General features: G+C 47.6%; 3 long non-coding RNA genes across 3 annotated transcripts; all 3 read left to right on the top strand.

Annotated features, from left to right (window-relative positions):
• Positions 1-144: 144 nt before the first annotated feature.
• On the top strand, positions 145-1,380 carry LOC311429234. Its single transcript, XR_014688189.1, has 4 exons — positions 145-257; positions 379-428; positions 814-907; positions 1,017-1,380. It is a non-coding gene; the product is annotated as an uncharacterized lncRNA (long non-coding RNA).
• A 484-nt stretch (positions 1,381-1,864) lies between these two features.
• On the top strand, positions 1,865-2,978 carry LOC311429232. Its single transcript, XR_014688188.1, has 3 exons — positions 1,865-1,995; positions 2,190-2,228; positions 2,906-2,978. It is a non-coding gene; the product is annotated as an uncharacterized lncRNA (long non-coding RNA).
• A 1,577-nt stretch (positions 2,979-4,555) lies between these two features.
• LOC311429230 lies at positions 4,556-8,369 on the top strand. Its single transcript, XR_014688186.1, has 4 exons — positions 4,556-4,618; positions 6,151-6,224; positions 6,655-6,800; positions 7,870-8,369. It is a non-coding gene; the product is annotated as an uncharacterized lncRNA (long non-coding RNA).
• The last annotated feature ends 1,733 nt before the right edge of the window (positions 8,370-10,102 follow it).

Raw genomic sequence — 10,102 nt, 5'->3', positions numbered from 1 at the left:
TGGGGGGGAAGAGTTGAGCTGCTTGTGAGCAGCTGCTCGCATAGTGCTTGAACGGTGTGCTTGAGGAGGAGGTCTGTGGAATCTTGAAAGCTTACAGATAAGGGGTTTTTGAAACTTTTATTTTTATTTCTCTCCTGTCCCCAGTAGAGCGTAAACCTTTGGAGGAACCTGTCACAGGAAAGAGCTCCTTCCGGAACTGTTCAGCGCTCCGTAGGCAGCTCGGTGACTGGCTTGGTCTACTTCTGAGGTGTGCTGAGGTATGGGGGCTGCTGTTTTGAAATGATAATATTGTAAACGGGGTCCCTTTGTGTTGTTGAGGGATGGGTGCTAATGCTGGCAGCTGAATGATTATCTTGTGACCGTTTTCATTTGTTAAAGCTGAAACACAGTGTACAACGCGGGACTTGACCGGAGCTGCTTTTGGCAAGGTGAGCGATGAACAGATGTAGCAGGTACTTTAGGGGTGCAGTTGTCACTGCAGTTACTTAACTGCACAAAGTACAGTAAAAATCCTGTTGATATTTCAGGGGTGTTGTAGCTGGCCTAAGAGAGCAGATGGAAGCATCTGCCTCGAGGGCAGGTGAGGGAGCAGAGGTTAGGGAGCAGATGAGAGTAACTGTCCCAGCTGTGCTGTGGCTTTGGATGCTGCTTCAGCCTATGCTTTTCTTTTTGTTTCACAGGTGTGTCGCACAGGCTCAGAGGGGCCAAGCTGCACTCTGAAGAGCAGCACGGGAAGGGCGGGCTGTTTGTGAGCTGGATTGGAGCAGAACTGCCAAGTAGCACGAGGTGACTGCGAAGGGTCTTGCTTTGCAGGTGCCATGGCAGGCTCTCCACAGAAGCGGTTGAGGATTTGAGAGGAGGTTGCAGATCATCGAGGAGCGACACGTGCAGGGACGGCTTGAAAACGGTATGGCTGCTTTCTCTTCTGTTTATCGGGTGTCCCAGGCGACGTGGGCTGTGATGTTAGCCTTTAGGATCGGAACAAAGCAGGTGCTGATGGCGGTCTTCTTCGGTAGGCAAAGAGGTGCCCGAAGCCCCCTCCTGTGCAGCCTGAGCACGCCTCGCTGAGGATGAAGCTTGCTTTCCAGCAGTTCTGGAAACTGTGTTGAGGCTGAAATGCTGCGTCTGTGTTCGGGTTGGGGTTGCACCTTGGTGAGTGTAGGGATGGGTTTTAAGTGGGTGCAGCGGAGGGCCCGGCCCCAGTGTCCTGTAGTGTGTTTTGACCCATCAGCATAGCCTTTTGGTTCTCAGATAGCCTGCTGAAGGAAGTGATTTTTGCTGCGAGTGGAACGGAATTGATTTTGTTGGCGTATAATCTGTTCTGCTCCTAGATTTTTCTTTCTGCGTAAATAAAAGTTTGAGCTAATTCGAGCTGAAAAAGCTTCAGTTACTTGCTTGGTTGTGTTGTCCTTTCAATATTCAAAGCTGCAGCGAAAGCATGGGGATTGTTGCTTCTAGAAACACCCCAGTTCTCCTGTCTGCCCTCTGCATGCTGTTGAGCTAAGCCTTATAAATAAGTAAATAAACCACAGCTGCTGCTCCTCCTCTTTCTACTTTCATGTGCTTTGCCCCTCCCCTTTCCCAGGTGATTGGGTTTGGGTGCTGGGTGGGACCAAAAGGTATATGAGCCCCAAGTATGCCGTCAGAGAGCTCCTTCTGCCTGGGCTGCTCTTTGGGGGTAAGTGCTTTGTTTTTCCTTCAGTCAGTTGCCGGGTTCTCTAGGCAGGCTGGAGTCTATGGATTTCTGGAATTCTAAGGGCTTGGAATTCACTTCATAGAGGGATATGTAGCAGAGGTTGCTGGCTCACTTTTTTTTTGGGATGGTGGGATACGCTCCTGTGTTTGATCTGTATTTTAATCTCTAGATGAATCAACCCACTTGTGTAACTCTCCAGAGGACTAAAACCAGCTTGATGACATGCTACAAGAGGCTTGACCGTGTTGGTGCAGTATTACCAAGAGACTGAGCAGGGTCACCTTTTTCATCTGCAAAGGGTATGTCTGCCATTACCCCTGCCGGGGCTGCTATGCATTCATGGCCTTGTGGCATTTGTGGACTTCAGTTTGTTTGTTTGTTTGTTTGTTTGTTTTATTTGTCTGGCTCTGGTCTCTGTGTTTGAGTCCTCTGCATGTGCCGCACTGTTTGCGTATCCATTGTGGATGTGACCTTCTCTCTTTGTTTCTTGTAGCTCAGGGCGTAGGCACGGAAGCTTGAACGAAGCATGAGGGTGAGTGGACAGCAGTGGGGGCCCCGAGTTGCTCGGTGGACTGTGTGAGTCTGCTTCAGCTGTCGGGCCGGCTTTGCAAGTGCCTTGCGACAGCAGAGTACGTCTCCTGCCACGTTTCTGACACGTGCCAGACGTCAGCGGTTCCAGGGTTCCAGTTCCTGAAATGCTGGAGATGCTCGGAGCACGAGAGGAGCTGGGGCGGCTTCGGGGGGCTGGGGGAGAGGGGACAGGGGAGAGGGGGGCGGCTGCGGCGGCGGGGGGGGGCAGAGAGGGCAGCAGGAGGAGGTGCCGTTGCGTGCGCGTGGCCGACGCCCCTCTGGATTGGCTGGAGTGCTCCGTCCCGAGGCATGCTGGGAGCTGTAGTTCTGCGCTGCCGGGCGGCCACGTGGGCTCCGGGCTGCGCGGCCGGGCCGGGGCCGGGCCGGGGCCGGGCCGTGCGCGCCGGGAGGCGCAGGTTGCCGCTGGCGGCGAGCGCGGTTGCCGGCGGTGAGGCGAGCGAGAGCCTCCGGGGGTGCCTCCTCGGAGCGTCGGGCCGGGAGGGGCGGGGGGTGTTGAGGCCGGGCGCGGGTCCTCGCTGCGCTTGATCGTTGGGCTGCGCCGCGCCGCGCCCCGGAGGCTTTCCTCTCCCTGCGTCCTGACAGCCGGCTCTCTCCTTGTGCTGCGGTTCACCGGGGCAGAAGCAGCTCCCCGCCGCTAGGACCCCTGCGGGGTTTGTTGCCGAGCGAAGGTGGCGCACCGGGTAAAGCGAGGAAAGCCGCAGCTGGCGTGCTGCGGTCGCAGGGTTCTCAGGAGAGAGAGCAGCCCGTCCGTCCCGACTGCCCAGGTAAGTCGCAGCGACCTCGGGGTGGAATCAAGGCGTGCTCGTAAGCTTCCTGCAGCCCCGGCTCCAAGGCTTCGTTGAATTTGCGGAAGCGCGAGCTGCTCGGCGCTGGGAAGCGCAAAGGGAAGGAAGGCACGTAGTGCCTGCCGAGTCGTAGTAGCCTCTTAGACCTAGAATGAACTGGCCTGTCAGGCTCTGTCTGTTGCTCAGTCTTTGGTACGAGAGGCTAAACTTTGTCCCGCCTCAGCTTTCGGAGTTGTCCTAGGAATAGACCGGTGCTTGCGGGGCTTTCCAGGACGCTGGTTGCGGTCAGTGAGGACAGACGTGAGAGGCAATTTCTGTCTGTCTGTCTGTCTGTCTCTTGGTTATGTCCCAAGAGTTTTGCTTGAACTGTGTGCAATAAAGGAGGCCTTGGGCCTGTACTGAGCAGCGAGAGAGAGCAAAACTCTGCGTAAGCACTGGCCGTGGCAACGTTGCTTGGGAGTTGAGCGGCTGGGGGTCTTTCCAGAGGTGGGGGGTCTTCCCAGCGGAACTCGGTACGCAGGCAGAAACGTGACCTTCGAGGTCTTTGTTTGTCTTGCGCTGCAGCTGTGGTATTTGCCCCATAACTGTATGGAGTTGCTGAATTCTAGAGGGGATGATGATAGAGACGTCCCTGGTTCAGCCTTTTTTTGCCGCAGTCCTTGCAGAAGTTGTGGAAAAATGAGTAGTATCCTTCTCTTTAAGTTCACCTTTTAAAGAGTTCGTCCTGCAGACTCCTGTCTCCGTGGTTTAGGTACGTGATTTGTGTGAAACAGAGCCAGGCTTTCCTGTTAACGAGTGCCCTGATTGAAATTCCCTGTTGTTGGAGAACAAGAACCATCAGTGGTGCTTGGCAGTTTAAAACCTCTTGGCTTACGCAAAGGCTAACTTGCCAAAGCGAATGGGAAGTAGCCTAAAGTTCAGTAAATGCGCTGAATAGAAAAGGCCGTCTTCTTGACGGGAAAAGAGCTTTGCAGAACGTGAGCTTTGTTTCCCGTAGGGCTCCCTGCTTGCCCACCTGTTCAGCGATTACTGCAGGCTTTGACTGGTCCCCTCAGGCCCAATATCGCACACGTGCTGTGCTGCAGACGGTGCCTTAGCTTCCTTGCCGTCTCGTGCTGCGTTACTTGTACCTGCGGAAAACTTACTTCAGTGTCACAGAAACCCCGTGGGAAGCGTTCCCGACTCACGCCGGTAGGACCATCCCGTCGCGGCTGGTAAAATCCAGGAGCAGGACGATGCTTGGAAGAACGTCACCTATGGAGGAGAAGACAACAGTCTCCTTCCTGTTAGGCAACAGGTTTCCAAGACTGGTTTCCCCACCCCCCTGTGCGTTTTGAAGGAGGCAGTCCCTAAGCTGATGCAATCCAACTATCCAACTGCATCTAAGATGCTGGTTGTTACTTCCATAAGCTATAAAGGAACTTAATGTGTTCTGTGTTTTTAGGTCGAGGCTCGTGTGCGTGAGTTTGGCTTGTCGCGATGGCCGGTGTAGATGATCGCTCACGTGCCCCAAAGCTCCTTGTGCTGATGCTGGATCTGCCCCACGGTAAAGGACCGCATGCTGTGTGTTCAGCTTTTCTTCCTTACCGTGTCGTCCGTATGTACGTATGTATTTACTTCTCTGAAGGAAAGGGTGGATTTTTCGTGGGTCCCTCTGTGCGCGTCTCGAACCAGGCTGCAGTAAATACGCGTAAGCGAGTAGGCTGCTGCAGCGCGTCCTGGACAGTATCAGGGTGCTACTCTGCTAGCAGTGGAGAGCTGGGTGAAGGTGCCCAGGGTAAGGGCTTGTTCTGCCTCAAGTTGAACAGAAAGTTTCAGGAGTTGAGCATCCCAGGGGATGTTTGTAGGACTGCTGTTAGACGATAAAGGTTCGGATGGCTGTCGACGAAGGGGATTTTGTTGGTTCTTTTTCGATAGCTGTTCCTGCCAAAGATCGCGTCGGTCACAAAAGGTAGTAGTAACCTTGCGGTTTCTATGTTCTGTAGCGTTTGTACTAAAATACACTGGCAGATGAATAAATGAGCAGGTACAAATACACGTGACTCTGTAGCTGAGACTAAATAACGTGCAGTTTCTTCTGTGTTTTATCTTTCAAAGCACGTTGTTGCTGAGCGCCTGAGCTTTTTGCTCGCATTACCGAGGAAAGGAATGGCAGTGCTTCTTCCCCCCTCATCTCTCTTTTTTTTTTTTTTTTTTTTTTTTCCCCCCTCTCCTCTTCTTCCTCGATGACAGGGTACTCAATGTTTTCCTCGGATGTCCACGTGAAAAACGAAATAAATAAATAAATGCTGATGGTGAAGACACTGACAGAATTGGGTGACATTTTCAAGGTAGAGGAGGGGCGAAGAATGTGGAAATTCCTGGTACATTAGTGGTGCTCTGTTAACAAAACTGACGTATACGCCACTTGCTGTTCCTAGTTTTTTGGTTTGGTTTTCCTTTCAGTAGTCTCCCCGAAGGCTTTTGCGGACACACGGTGTATCTTTTCTGTTCTTTTCAGTATTCTGAAAAGTATTCAGTATTTCTTTTTCAGTATTCGTTTGTCAGGAAAGACGACCGTGCAATCCGAGGGCTGTGGACAACCATCTACCAGGTGGTTGTTGCAGCCTCCATCGGTCATGTTATTTGTGCTTTTAGCTCGCCCTCTCCTATATCTTGAGTTGAATTTCTTTTTTTTTTTTTTTTTGGCAACGCTATGTTTGCAGTGATAGCATTGCTGCCGAGGTATTTTTGACTAAAAATGATCTTAACTGTAGTAGTGAATTCACAGAGTGTGGCTTTGTGTAACGACTCCCGCGATCACAACTTTTTTTTTTTTCCTTTGTCACAGATAGGAGGAAAGCTCTTTCCGGAGAGATGGAAAGAAAGTTGTTTCAGAATACGTTCAGAATGTCTGAAGTTGTTTTGGAATTTTTTTTGTTTTGTTTTGTTTTTTAGTAGTTAACGGTAGTACAGCCCACAGAGCAATTTCTTTGTGCGTGAGAACTCGCGGGTTAACTGAAAGTTACTTGTTTTATTATAAAACTAGGATTTGAAGCCACGGGCATTCAGAAATGCATATGATATGTCTTGTCACAGTCTTCTAGATCAGCTAACCGGAATGAGAACCAATCTTCTGAAAACACACAGGGATATCGTGGGGCAGGATGAAGGTAAATGGACACAATTATTTATTAATATTCTGGTACAGCTATTTAATTCACCTAAGTAGTGTTTCTGTCCTCGGTGTGGGAGAGGAAGTAGACTTTGCATCGTTTCTTGGGTCAGTCGTTCTTCCCTAGATTCCGAAGGAGAAGAATGAAATTTCTGCCTTCTGTCACAAAACATGTTGTGCGTGTTTGGAATTTGAAAATTCAGTTTCATGGGTGAGCTTTCCTGTGCAACAGGATGCAGTAGATGTTCTTATAGTGATGGTGAAAGGAAAGAGGGGCTTTATTTGCCTTTTGCTTTTCCTTTGTTTTGTAGAGGGAGGAAATAGTGATTTCTAGATCTTAAATGCTAACGCTGGAAATGGAAGCATGCGAGGCTTGTATTTCCTTAGTCTTAAGGTAGACTAAATTTAGATACCTTGTTCTGCTGCAGACTGCCTTCACGGCGTTCCTGTTGCTCAAAGGGGAAATCATCAGGAGTAGTTGAAAATGATGCCTTCACCCCTTCGGGAGATTGATCCAGATCAACCAAAAAGGCTTCTTCATACACTTGGCAGTCTGTTCAAACAGGATGAGAAGGTAGGAGAAGTCTTGCTATCTGCTGTATCATTATTTGAAAAGTAACTGAATTGTAACACGGAGGCAAATACTCTGGTAGTGAATTGACGAAGCAATTGTTTTTTACTTATATTAAAAAAAAAAAAAAAAAAGTCTTTTCAGGGTACGATGATAGATGAAGCAGATAAATTTGTTGCTGGGCCTCAGAATAAGATCAAGCGTCCTGGAGAGCCCAATACTCCAGCATCACTAAAGAGAGAAGGCGTAGCACGTCGCCGCTATTGCGACGGCCACAGTCACTGTTGTGACAAACCATGTTGGTGGGAAAGGGCCACCCTGTGCTGCTGGATCTCCGTCACCATATCTGAACCTCAAAGGCATGCCAACAAATAAAGGTGTGTTGGAGTTGTTGTAGTACAGGAACTTGTGTGGTCATAAATGGACATAGTGTGCAGGGAAAAAAAAAAAAAGGTCTCCGTGCTTTCTGTGTTAATTCAAAAGGACACGTAAGTTTTAGAGTTAATTGGGACTGAATTTCTTTGGTCGGCTTAGACAAACAGGCTGTTGCTATAGGTAACGAAGTCCTGAATGAGCAATAATTTGGAACTGTTTCTAAAAAGTGCTGAAACCTTTCACCACGATGGTTTGGCGGTAGCAAGGATTTCATTTCAGCTTTTAATTCTCATTTGTGTATTCTATAGTGGGGAAGGGAGAAGTGGGGAAGGAAAGTGTGTAAAAAAAAAAAAAAAAATTTAAATTTCTCACAAATAGTAATTTACCCACCTGTTGCAGCAGAGTCGAAAGAAAAATTTGCTGGAACTGGGGGAAGGAGGGGAAACTTTAGTTTGCTTTAGTCACTGAAACGGGAATACAGCAAATAACTTCACGACAGTCGTATGAGACGGTTGCAGCCCAAAAGGAGGTATTCCTGTGGTTGCGTCAAAGGGTGAATAAAACTACTGAAGTGATCTGACAGTGCTGAGTAACTCTCTCCACAGTACTTTCAACAAGAAGGGATGCAGAATAATGTCCTTCTGTGTTTTTTGATCCTGCAGTTATATGCACTACTAAGCTCCTTCTTAATTTTCAGACACTGGTATCAGTACTGTCCAAGATGGTAATGGAGAGAAGAAAGCAGAAAACTGTCAGTTGCTGGAAGAGCAAATTGATGGCTTGTCTGTGCAAATGGCTTCTTCGGTTCCAGCTGTTAAGGGAGAGGATGAAATGTCACCTGGTGACTTAGACTCTCTACATGATGAGTTCAATTGCTTAAATGATGCAAAGATGGCTTGGATCGTAAACCTGGTACCAATGCACTTGTTCGAGGGCCTCTAAATTACAGCGTGGCTGGAGATGACCAAAAACGAGTGATGGAGTCTACTTCTGAATCTGTGCCAAATTGATTTAAAATAACACCTACAATGTTGGAGGGAAGCGATGCTGGTATTAAAATCAGAGTGGTGAAAGAGGTTTGCAAACGTGGAAGAAGTAAGTTCTTTATTAGTGTATTAAAAATAGGCTAGGGGTACAGAAGACTTTTTCTTGAAATGAGGATCTATTTTGAAAATAAACCCTCAGATTTGGAATGATTTTTGATTACTCGTGTACAAGTAGTGGAAGAACAAGAAAGTAAGTACATGTATTCACAGTCCAACTTTATATCCTCACCGTCCTTACTGCAGCACTCTTAAGCAGGCTTAGTCACAGCACCATTCGTGTTTTCATAGTTGGTTCAGAGAAGAAAGCACAGAAACCAATGAAAAAATACTGTTGTTTCACATCTAAGGTGTCCGGTTCATTCTTTTGCGCTACTTTTTTTTTTTTTTTTGTTAAACTTTATACGAGACAATCGTGCTCATGCTCCACATAGATCGGTCATCTTGTAAAGAGTAGTTATCTTAAACCTCTGCTTTCAAAAATGACAGCTCTAGGTTGAAACATGGCTCGGTATCCCTTTGTTTCTATTAACTGCTGATCATGGCAGCGTGTTCGTGGAGATACAAGGCTTCTCTGCTGATTAAACCTAGTCTGCATTTTCCAAGGGCAGGTGTTTCTAGATACTGCTCTTTTAAGAGAACAAAATTCAGCGTTACATTTGAATATCAGCTAATCGATATCACTTCAAATTATTGGTATGCTGGCTTTTTTTTTCTTACGTGCATTACTGTATGCAGAAATGGGAAACTCTAGGCTTTGTTGTTTTTCCTTTGGCTGTTGAGATTTACTGAAAATGCATTTACAAGATCTGTTTCTAATATCTGTTTGGATCTCTTCTTTAAGATCGTGAAAAAAATCTTCTCTCTTCTTGAGGAGGTACGTACAAGGACGGATGGAAACTCAGAAGTATTTCATTGAATTTGCTATAAGGGAAGGAGCAAGGTTTGTATAGATACGAATGATTCGGAGTTAAACGCTAACGTTGTTCATGATAGCAAATCTCAGTCTTTTCCAAAACAAGTGTTTTGTTTTGACATACCTAAATTATTACAGTTTCAGCGGTCAAACTGCCGTTGTATTTTCTGAAGTAAATGGTCGTTACCTAGAGCTGAAGTGTGAAATAGAAAGATACGGGTGGTTATGGAAGAAAGACCCAGAATTTGCGTGGGTTGGGGAAAGATGGCTGTATCAAATTAAATTTGCCATTCTGATGTCAGAAATGAGGGAAGCTCTTCCATGCTGGAAACAGAGAGCCTCCGCTAATACTGTTTGTCGTGGCCAAATAATACTGAGTTATTTAACTGCTGTTTTTGGAAGAAGAAATGAAATTACTTCCCTAGGTTTAAAAATCGTGTCTTAATACAGCACTTAGAGAGAACGCTAGAGGAGCTAGAGTTCAACAGCCTACCCAACAGAGTTAATCAGGTGAACGGTAGATAATAGTGTACCAGCCAGAGGAATACGGACCGGGAATGAGTTTGCTGTGCCGCAGAAGAGTGGAAGAGGACGTAGCTGTTGCCCTCGCCATCCTGGCGGTCAAGTGATCTTACTGTCAGAGTCCGAGAAGAAGCAGCAGAGCTTTAACTTTACGAACCTCTATCGGCAGAAGCTGGGCTGTAACCTTAAGGACGTGCTATGAAAGGTGTGGCTTTTTTCCTGTGGAGGGTGCTCTTTGCTCAACAGGCTGAAAAAAATAACCATTGCTGCCCCTCCTGCAGGTGGTGAGAATTTACTCACTTGAATACTGTCATTAGCCGTTTTACGTGCAATAGGCAGTGGATCGCACTAAAATGGGGCACTGTCAAATGCACACAGTGTCTGCATTGTGGAGAGATCCCATCTGTTGTGTCCCCCCCCCCCCCCCCCCAATAAAAAACCAACCAACC

This window comes from Aythya ferina (genome assembly GCF_964211825.1).
Source record: "Aythya ferina genome assembly, contig: HAP1_SCAFFOLD_450, whole genome shotgun sequence".
Lineage (NCBI taxonomy): Eukaryota > Metazoa > Chordata > Aves > Anseriformes > Anatidae > Aythya > Aythya ferina.
This window is presented reverse-complemented; position numbering and strand designations above follow the sequence as displayed.